Source organism: Peromyscus eremicus, chromosome 10 (genome assembly GCF_949786415.1).
Source record: "Peromyscus eremicus chromosome 10, PerEre_H2_v1, whole genome shotgun sequence".
Taxonomy (NCBI): Eukaryota; Metazoa; Chordata; class Mammalia; order Rodentia; family Cricetidae; genus Peromyscus; species Peromyscus eremicus.
In genome coordinates, this window is record NC_081426.1 from 11,485,032 (window position 1) to 11,495,646 (window position 10,615).

At 45.8% G+C, this 10,615-nt stretch overlaps 1 pseudogene; it reads left to right on the forward strand.

The window, feature by feature from the left end:
* Positions 1 to 6,508: 6,508 nt before the first annotated feature.
* Positions 6,509 to 7,233, forward strand: LOC131920862 (GTP-binding nuclear protein Ran-like; annotated as a pseudogene).
* Positions 7,234 to 10,615: the final 3,382 nt, after the last annotated feature.

Genomic DNA, 10,615 nt, shown 5'->3' on the forward strand with positions numbered 1-10,615 from the left:
ATCCCTCCCCCCAACCCCAAAAAAGTTCAGTCTCTTCAAAATATCCAATCTCTTTAAAAATCCAAAATTGCAGGGCAGTGGTGGTTCACATCTTTTACACAGAGAAACCCTGTCTTGAAAAACAAACAAACAAACAAATCCAAAATTTTTTACAAGTTCAAAATATTTTAGTTGTGGGCTCCTGTAAAAATAAGATTTAAGTGCCAGGCAGTGGTGGCACATGCCTTTAATCCCAGCACTCGGGAGGCAGAGCCAGGCGGATCTCTGAGTTCAAGGCCAGCCTGGTCTACAGAGCGAGAGCCAAGACAGCTACACAGAGAAACCTTGTCTCGAAAAAAAAAAAAATAAGTAAAATATTCTCTTCAGAAGGGAAGAGCCAGGGCACAGTCACAATCTGAATAAAGCAAAACCAAACTCAACAGTGTCAATGACTCAGTGTCCAATTCTCTGGAATTTACTCACGATCTTCTGGGAGGACTTCTGGGCTCCTCCAAGGGGAGGGGGTCACTTCTCTGGCTCCGTCCTCTGCAGCACACACAGTTTATCAAAAGAAAGGCTCTGGCTGCTCCCCTCCACTGCTGCTGCCATTCTTGGTGGTCATCCCATGGTACTGGCATCTCCAGAATGCTGGGGTCCCCTGCTGCAACCGGACTGCACATTCACAAATACTTTCCCATGGGCTCTCCTCATGATGCAAAACCTCAGCTTCTCTGCATGACTCCCTCAATTCCGGGCCTTAACTGAGGCTGCACCTTCACCAATGGCATCCCTGGCCTCTCACAGTGCCAAGCCTCAGCTGCTCTCCATGACCCCTTCATGCCTTCAAAACCAGCAATACCTGGGTGGCTCTTACACTACCAAGTCTGCCTGTCAGTGGAAGGGATAACCTTGGCCGTGTCTGGAACACAGATTCTGGGTGTTGACTCTCAGGAAATACCTCCCAAAGGACTTCACCTCAATAATGCTGGTCTCTTCTTAATCACCATTCATTTCTCAGCTCCAGCGCCACAGCATTCATTGTCCCGGTAAAGCAAAAGTTTCACTTTAGTAGTTCTGTTCTCTTGTTAATCGCAGCTGATTCTTCAGCTCCGGCTGGCCAGACACCACAGATTCTTCACACAAATGGCCAGGTAGTGTTTACTTCCCTCTGAAACTTCACAAGCCAGGCCTCCGTCTTCTGCACGGCTCTCAACAATCTTATCTTCCAAGCTCCTACAGAACAGCTCACGGAGCTCTCAACACTCAATGTCTTTTCTAGCTTCAAGTTCCAAAGTTCTTCCACAGTCCTCCCCAAAGCATGGTCAGATCTGTCACAGCACTACCCCACTACCCTCGCACTAACTCATCTTAGTTAAGGTTACTATGGCTGTAATGAAACACTATGATCAAAGGCAATTTGGGACGGAAAGGGTTTATTTCACTCACGGTTCCATGGTAACAGTTCATCATCAAAGCAGAGAGGGCAGGAACTCAAGCAGGGCAGGAACCTGATGCAGAGGCCATGGAGGAGTGCTGTTTACTGGCTTATTCCTCATGGCTTGCACAGCCTGCTTTCTTACAGAACCCAGGACCACCAGCCAAGGGATGCCACCACCTAAAATAGGCTGGGCCCTCCCCCATCAATCACTAATTAAGAAAATACCTTACAGGTTTGCCTACAGCCCTATCCTATAGAGGCCTTTCTTTCTTTCTTTCTTTCTTTCTTTCTTTCTTTCTTTCTTTCTTTCTTTCTTTCTTTCTTTCTTTCTTTCTTTCTTTCTTTCTTTCTTTCTTTCTTTCTTTCTTTCTTTCTTTCTTTCCCTTCCTTCCTTCCTTCCTTCCTTCCTTCCTTCCTTCCTCCCTCCCTCCCTCCCTCCCTCCCTTCCTTTCTTTTTTGTTTTTTCTGTGTAACAGCCCTGGCTGTCCTGGAACTTACTTTGTAGACCAGGCTGACCTCGAATTCACAGAGATCTTCCTGCTTCTGCCTCCCAGGTGCTGGGATTAAAGGTGTGTGCCACCATTCCCGGTTTAGAGGCATTTTCTTTTCTTTCTTTCTTTTTTTTTTAAGATTTATTACATATACAGTGTTCTGCCTGCATGTATCCCTGCAGGCCAGATGAGGGCACCAGTTGTCATTACAGATGTTTGTGAGCCACCATGTGGTTGCTGGGAATTGAACTCAGGACCTCTGGAAGAGCAGCCAATGCTCTTAACCCCTGAGCCATCTCTCCAGCCCCTAGAGGCATTTTCTTAATTGAGATTCTCTCCTTTAGCTTATGTTAAGCTGACATAAAACTATCCAGCACACTGAATGAATTATAAAACAAAATAGAATACAAGGAGTTATTTCAGTTTTTCTATATTTGCTGAGATTTGCTTTGTCTCCATATGTGGTCCGCCTAGAGAAGCTTCCCCAGGCTCCTGCACCAGTGTCTTGTACATGTCAGCAGAGATGGAGGTGTGTCATGGGGGTCAATAGAGTGCAGACTCTGGCCTGTGGAGTAAGTTTATCTCTACAAGAAACACACTGTACCTTCAAGGATGGATACTACTTTACAGTAAAAGAATAGAAAAGATTATTCCAAGCAAATAAGACTGGGAAACAAACAGGTTTATCTGATAAAATAGACTTCAAGCTAAAACTATCAGAAGAGATAAATGTTCTGATCAAGAGAAAAATTCACCAAGAGGACATTATAACCCTAAACATATATGCACCAAGCTTGGGTGCACTTGGTTCATACAAGCACAGTCATAGTAGTGACTCCAATTCCCTACTTCCACCCAGACAAAAACATACAGGGGGCTGGCTGGTTAAGAGCATGGACACTCACACAGAGACCCTGAGTTCAGTTCCCAGCACCCATGTGGGGCAGCTCATTCAGATGACTCCCAACAGCCTGTACACTCCTGTTCCAGGGGATCCCATTCCCACTTCTGGGCTTCATGGACGTCTGTGTTCACATGCACACACCCACACACGTATATATAATTTAAAGTAAAATAAATCTTTTCTCCAGCATAATATTTTGATTGATTCTTTGGGGATTTCACATCGTGAACCCCAATCCCACTCACCTGCCAGTCCTCCCAGGTCTCCTTTGTGGCCTATCCACCAAAAAAAAAAAAAAAAAAAAAAAGAAGAATTAAAAAAAGAAAAAGAAAGCCAGGCGGTGGTGGCATGCGCCTTTAATCCCAGCACTCAGGAGGTAGAGGCAGGCAGATCTCTGTGAGTTCAAGGCCAGCCTGGGCTAGAGTGAGTTCCAGGAGAGGCACAAAGCTACACAGAGAAACCCTGTCTCGAAAAACCAAAAAAGAAAAAGAAAAAAGAAAAAAAACCAAAACAAGTCCTGTTGGGAGCTGTGCGGCCCAGATTCAGACTAGTATATGAGTCCAACAGGTCTCCAGATGAGGCAAAGCCCACTGGGACAGTCTCACTCAGCAAAGACCTCGAAAGACTTCGGCACAGAGCAGAATACTGTTGGGACCGCATGGCCTGCACATTCTCTTTTCTCTCATAGTATTGATGAGTCTCTCGGAGGTTTTTAATGTCACTTTGTCAGTCACACATGGGACAGATGTCATCATTCCTGGAAAGCCCAGTTTTTCTCAAATATCTTACCCTAAAATTCTTTGGGAGCTGATGCTTCTCAGGTTTCCTGTCAGGGGATGGCAGCTGTCACTCCAGACCCCGGGAGCTGTTCTGATTCAGTGCTCAGCAGTTGGGAGCACTGACTGTTCTTCCTGAGGACAGGGTTCAATTCTCAGCACCCACATGGCAGCTCACTACTGTCTGTAACTCCAGGATCCAACACCCTCACACAGGCATACATGCAGGCAAAATGCCAATAAAACAAAAATAATTTTAAAAATGAAAACTGGGGCGGTGGTGGTGCACGCCTTTAATACCAGCACTCGGGAGGCAGAGGCAGGTGGATCTTTGTGAGTTCGAGGCCAGTCTGGTCTACAGAGTGAGTTCCAGGAAAGGCGCAAAGCTACACAGGGAAACCCTGTCTCAAAAAATCAAACCAAAAAAAAAAAAAAAGAAAGAAAGAAAGAAAGGATTTGGGGTTGGGGATTTAGATCAGGGGTAGAGCACTTGCCCAGCAAGCGCAAGGCCCTGGGTTCGGTCCTCAGCTTCGGGAAAAAAAAATGAAAACTGAGTCCTACTCCACCCTGAACCCCTGCCAGAAGCCGTCAGTTGTGAGAGCTACACCACTTCAGCATCCTCGTCACGATTTTAAGAGTTCTCTTCCATGGTTTTCTGTCTAGACTGCTACTTTTTGTGGGGAGTGGGGTGGAGTGGGCCTAGGGTTGTCACAGAAGCTTTCTATGTCACAGAAGCCTTCAAACTCACTCTTTCTCAACTGTGAGTCTGCAGTCATTGATACCACTGCAAGAGTAGCTTCCCAGCCCTTTACAGTCAGCAGCAATACAGACCACGGACATCCACATGGTCTCCAGTGGCAGTACAGACCACGGACATCCACATAGTCTCCAGTGGCAGTACAGACCACGGACATCCACATGGTCTCCAGTGGCAGTACAGACCATGGACATCCGCATGGTCTCCAGTGGCAGTACAGACCACAGGCATGCACATGGTCTCCAGTGGCAGTACAGACCACAAACATCCACATGGTCTCCAGTGGCAGTACAGACCACGGACATCCACATGGTCTCCAGTGGTAGTACAGACCATGGACATCCACATGGTCTCCAGTGGTAGTACAGACCACGGACATCCACATGGTCTCCAGTGGCAATACAGACCACGGACATCCACATGGTCTCCAGTGGCAGTACAGACCACAGACATCCACATGGTCTCTGGGGCAGTACAGATCACAGGCATCCACATGGTCTCCAGTGGCAGTACAGACCATGGGAATCCACATGGCCTCTGGTGGCAGTACAGACCACGGACATCCACCTGGCCCTCTGCTGCAGCACGGACACCATCATAGGCCTCAGAGGCAGTGCAGGCCAAGGATGTCAGCATGGCCTCTGGGGCAACACTGGCCATGGACACCAATATGGTCTCCAGAGGGAGTCTGGACCTCGGACATCAACATGATCACAGACGGCATCACTGACCGGAGACATCTGCCTGGCCCTTGGTGGTAAAAATGAAAAGAAACTTCAGAGTTAAATGACATCATTGAACAAACAGACAACATATCTAGAATGAGTATTCTATCAAAACTAGATAGAAAACAGTCTTCTCAGCAGCCCATGGATGTTTCTCTAAAATAGGCCATATATTGGGCAGAAAAAAAATTTCAACCAATAAAGGACAGTTGAAATAACTCCTGGTCTTCTGTGTGACCACAGTGGAACAATGCTGGAAGTTAACAGCAAAGGAAACTACAGAAAATACACAAATTCATCCAATTGAACAACACACTTTGGAATGATGAATGGGTTATCGAGGAGATCAAGAATGAAATCAAAATTTCTTAGAATGACATGAAAATAAAACCCCAACAAAAGCTTTGGAATACAATGAAAGCAGTCCTAAAGGGGAGTTTATGCCTCCAAGTGTCTATAAAAAAAAAAAAATCAGAAAGAGGCCAGGAAGTGTGGTGCAGAGATGAAGGTATAGTTCAACATACACAAAATGATAAGTGTAATAACTCATATAAATTGCCTGAAAGACAGAAATCACACAATCATCTCAGTAGATACTAGCACCCGTGTTGGGTACCTCAGAAACACCTGTAATTTCAGCTCCAGGGGATCCAACACCCTCTTCCAGCCTTCCTGGCCCTGAATGCATATGGTGTAGATAAAACACACACACACACACACACACACACACACACACACACACACACAAATATATATATATTAAATAATATATATACAATAGATATGTTTTTATATATATTTTATATATATATTAAAAAAAACTTTAAAACTTAAAGCGTTAGAAAGGAGGTCCTGATTGGCTATACAATGCTCTCCTGGAAGCCATGGGTTATTAAAGAAAAACCCCAGTGCCAGGTGTTGATAACTCCTTTTTGGTTATTGGTCAGGGAGCATCTAACTCAGGGCCTCACACTTATGTGGCAGGTACTTACAGACTGAGCTATCTCCCTGTCTGTTCTATGTTTTTAGGAACCCTGGACTAGCCTCAAACTCAATATATAACTAAGGATGACCTTGAATATCCAGCTCATCTGCCTCCATCTTCCAAATGCTGGGATTATAGGCACATGCCACATGTTCAGACACAAGATTCTTGTCTTGATTGTCTTTCAGCATCATATCTCAGTGAGAAAAGAGCTGTGGATTCCCTGGTTGGTTACGTGCTTATGGGACAATGCCTCCTGGGTTCCTATTTGCCAGAGATCTTCCTTTGGCTTTGTATAAGTTTCTTCTCCTGTTGCTGTGATATAAAAGCAAAGAAATAAACACAAACAAAGAAAAAACAAGATGGGCAGCTTAAGAGAGAAAGGGTTGGTGCTTCCGCCATCTTTCCAGCTTCTGTCAGACGGCACGAAGACTCTTCTGGTAGGATGCCACGATGGCCCCCCAGAGAGAGGCACAGGTCCAGTTCAAGCTCATCCTGATGGGCAATGTTAGTGAAGCGCCACTTGACCGGCGAGTTCGGGAAGTATGTGGCCACCCTAGGTGTGGAGATGTACAAGCTGATCTTCCAAAGCAACCTAAGACCCATCAAGTTCAATGTGTGGGACACAGCCGGCCAGGAGAAGTTCAGGGGCCCGTGAGATGGCTGCTACATCCAAGCCCCGTGTGCCATTATAATGTTTGATGTAACATCAAGGTTCACTTCCAAGAATGTACCTAACTGGCCTAGAGATCTGATGCGTGTGTGTGTGTGAAAACATCCCCATTGTATTGTGTGGCAGCAAAGTGGATAGTAAGGGCAGAAAAACGAAGGCAAAATCTATTGTCTTCCACGGAAAGAGCAATCTTCAGTACTACGACATTTCTGCCCAAAGTAACCACAACTCTGAAAAGCCTTCCCTCGGGTTTGCCGGAAAGCTCGTCGGAGACCCTAATTTGGAGTTTGGTGCCACACCTGCTCTTGCTCCACCTGTGGTGGTCATGGACCCAGCTTTGGCAGCACAGTACGAGCATGATTTCGAGGTTGCTCAAACGACTGCCCTCCCGGACGAGGATGCTGACCTGTGCCAACATGAAGCTGGAGCCCTGGGCCAGAAGTCTAGTTTCATAGGCCACTGTCCTGTGACGTCAGCGGTGCAGCGTGTGTGCCGCCTTGTTTAGCTAAGCAGATCGTGTACTTGATTGGGATGCTGAAGGAGATGAATGGGCTTCGGAGTGAATGTGGCAGTTAAAACACACCTTCTTTTTTTTTTTTTTTTTGGACTTGCATATTTAGCTGTTTGGAACACAGTTGTTTCCTTCATGAATTAAAAAAATAAGACAGCTACAGTCACATCACACTATTCAGTCAGTGATAAAATCTTGTTTGTTACTGTCTGATTTTTTTTGTTTAGAATCAGAATAAAGTTGTATTTCAAATAATTTTTTTTTTTATAAAAAGAGACAGGGTTTATTTAGCTGACAGTTCCATGTCCATCACTATTAGGACATCGCAGTGTAGGATCTTGAAGCAGCTAGTCACCATATGCCTGCGGTCAGAAGAAGGGGCAATGAATGTATGCACGCTAATGCTTGGCTTGCTTTACCTACCCACGTATAGCTCAGGATTCATTTCCTAAGGAATGACGCCACCCACAGTGGGCAGGTCTTCCCACCCCAATGAATATAATCGAGATAATCCCTAGCAGACATGCTCAGAGGCCCATCTTCCATATGGCATGTGTTCTGCTCTCTGTATCTGACTTTTGGGCCCAAGGTGAAGGGATGAGATTGTGGGAAGCATGGCCTTTCTAAGCTGAGTTGACTTTTCCCAACACAGTTACAGCATGGGTAACCAATCTCCCAACAGCATTGTGCAGGAGTTTTGGAACAGCTAGATGCAGATTTACATATACACTTCACACTCCATCCCAAAGATAAGCATGGTTTCTTACAGGCAACACAAGCTACTAGGAATAAGAAAGGACACTTGGGGGCTGGAGGGATGGCTCAGAGATTAAGAACACCGACTGCTCTTCCAGAGGTCATGAGTTCAATTCCCAGCACCCACATGGTGGCTCACAACCATCTGTAATGAGATCTGGCGCCCTCTTCTGTATACATAATAAATAAATAAATCTTTAAAAAAAAAAAAAAAAGAAAGAAAGGACACTTGGTATGGTAGCCTATACTTGTAGTCAAAGCACTCTGGAGGCTGAGACAGGAGGATTGCACGTGTTTGAGGCAACTTTGGGCTATATATCAGGTACCAGGCCACTTGGAACTACAGAGTAAGGCTGTTTTAGCTGGGTATGGTGTGTATGCCTGTAATACTAATTCTTGGGAGGCAGAGGCAGGGGGATTGTTGCAAGTTTGGGGTCAGCCTGGTTTACATAGTGAGTTCAGGAAAGTCAGGGCTACATAGTAAGACCCTGTCTTAAAAAAAAAACTTATCTCCAAAACTTTAAATAAATATTTAAAATTAAGAAAAGGAAAAGGAGGAGGTGATGTGCCTTTTTAAAAACATTTTTACCCAGGTGTGGTGGCATATGCCTTTGATCCCAGCACTCAGGAGGCAAAGGTAGGTGGGTTCAAGGCTAGTCTGGTCTACAAAGAGAGTTCCAGGACAGCCAGGGCTGATACACAGAGAAACCTTGTCTCAAAAAACCAAAAAAAAACCAACAAAAAAAAACCCCCAAAAAACCAAAAAACAAAAACAAGTAAGGACTCCTAGAGAAGGATGCTTCCTGAGCAATGAGGCTAATCGAGGAGGGATATTGAGGTGCAGCAATGCCCCAGGGACTACAGAGCTTGCTCTGCAAGTGTGAAGACCGGAGTCCAGATCTCTAGGGCCCACATAAAAGCTGGGGGAGGCAGCACATGTCTGCGATCTCAGCACTAGTGGGTCAGAGGCAGGCAGGTCTCGGCAACTCACTGGCCAGCCAGGCCAGCCAAGGCAAATGGGCTGGAGATAGCTCAGTGGGAAAGAGCACGTGCAGAGTTTGGATTCTAGCACCCATGGAAAAAGCAGGGCGTGGCTGTAAGAGGCTATAATCTAGTTCCATGGGGACAGAGACAGGAGGATCGGTGTAAGGCCAAAAGTGATAAGGCAGGGTACCCAACATCCTTCCTGGCCCCTAATGTACCCCCTTCTCTCTCAGACACACACGGAGATACTACAGATACACACACACACACACACACACACACACACACACACTAATAATAATAATAATAATAATAATAAAAGAAAGGATATCAGATAATAATGTGACGCAAATCAGATAAACACATAAATGTCTGAAGTTGAAACAATGAACAGAGAAAGGAGATTTAATAAATGTGTTGAGGAAGTTCACTGGTCCATGTATAAAATGAATAGCACCTGACCTTGCTTTTTAGTAACCACTTAGACTGCAGTTAAAATTCAAGAGAGTTAGGACACAGCTCAACTGGGAGCAGTTCTAGGCCAGCCTAGGCCGCTGAATGAGATGCTGTCTCGAGCCAAAGGAACAAGCGAACCCCACAAAACCTGAACAAGTTTCTTCTCTTTGCCTTCCCCATTGTGCTACTCGGTCCTCAGTCACTAGGCAGGCAGAACAAGATGGGAGTTGGTGGCGGGGTATGCCCCCCCCAAAGAGACAAAGCTCTCTGAGTTCCCACTGTACACCCCAGAGAAGAAAAGGATGTGCACCAGCGTTGGAGAGAGCTTCCTCGGAGCACGGCTTCCTGCTGGTCCCAAGGACTCCTTGCTTAAGGAGGTCATATAATCCCTCTTCCTTTTCCTGTGGTGCAATACTTCTAGTGAAAACGCACTCCTCACGTCTACTTTCCCCGAGTTGAAAGCCTTCTCATTCACTGTAGAGCTGTGCTCCTGACACTCAGCAGAGCAGATGGCTCTCCCTCCCCATAAGCAGGCGGCCATCTGGTGAGGGGGCATTTGGCTCCGGCTCGGGGAAGGAAGCAAGCCACCCAAGAATTCTACCTTATGCTCGAAATGCCATCATCCGTGATCGTAGCTAATGTTTATTGAGCACTTACTATGTGCCAGGCCCTGTTCGAAGTGTGTCACATGGATCACAGTAACTCACTTACCGTGAGACATAGAACTATTAATAGCAAACCTTTAGGGATGCGGGAAACTAGGTATAGAAAGATTAATTACTGACTTGGCATATAGTTCAGTGGTAGAGCACTTACCTACACATGAGACTCTGAGTTCAGTTCATAGCAGAGAGAGAGAGAGAGAGAGAGAGAGAGAGAGAGAGAGAGAGAGAGAGAGAGAGAGAGACTGCCTAGCTGGGTTGAGTGGAGGCAGGCTCACTGCCGATATATATTTCACAGCCATCCTCATCTACACAGTGAGTCTCAGGCAGCCGGGACTGCATAGTGAGATCCTGCCTCTGAACATCAAAATCAATGAAACCAACAAAAAGGTTAAATTACTTTCTCTCTGTGTTAATTAGGGTGAAAGCAGGGTCTAAACTCGGGCAGCCTTGCTTGGAGGTCAGAACAAGACTCACTCCACTCTGTGTTCCTAGAATTTAGATAAGCACTGACGATC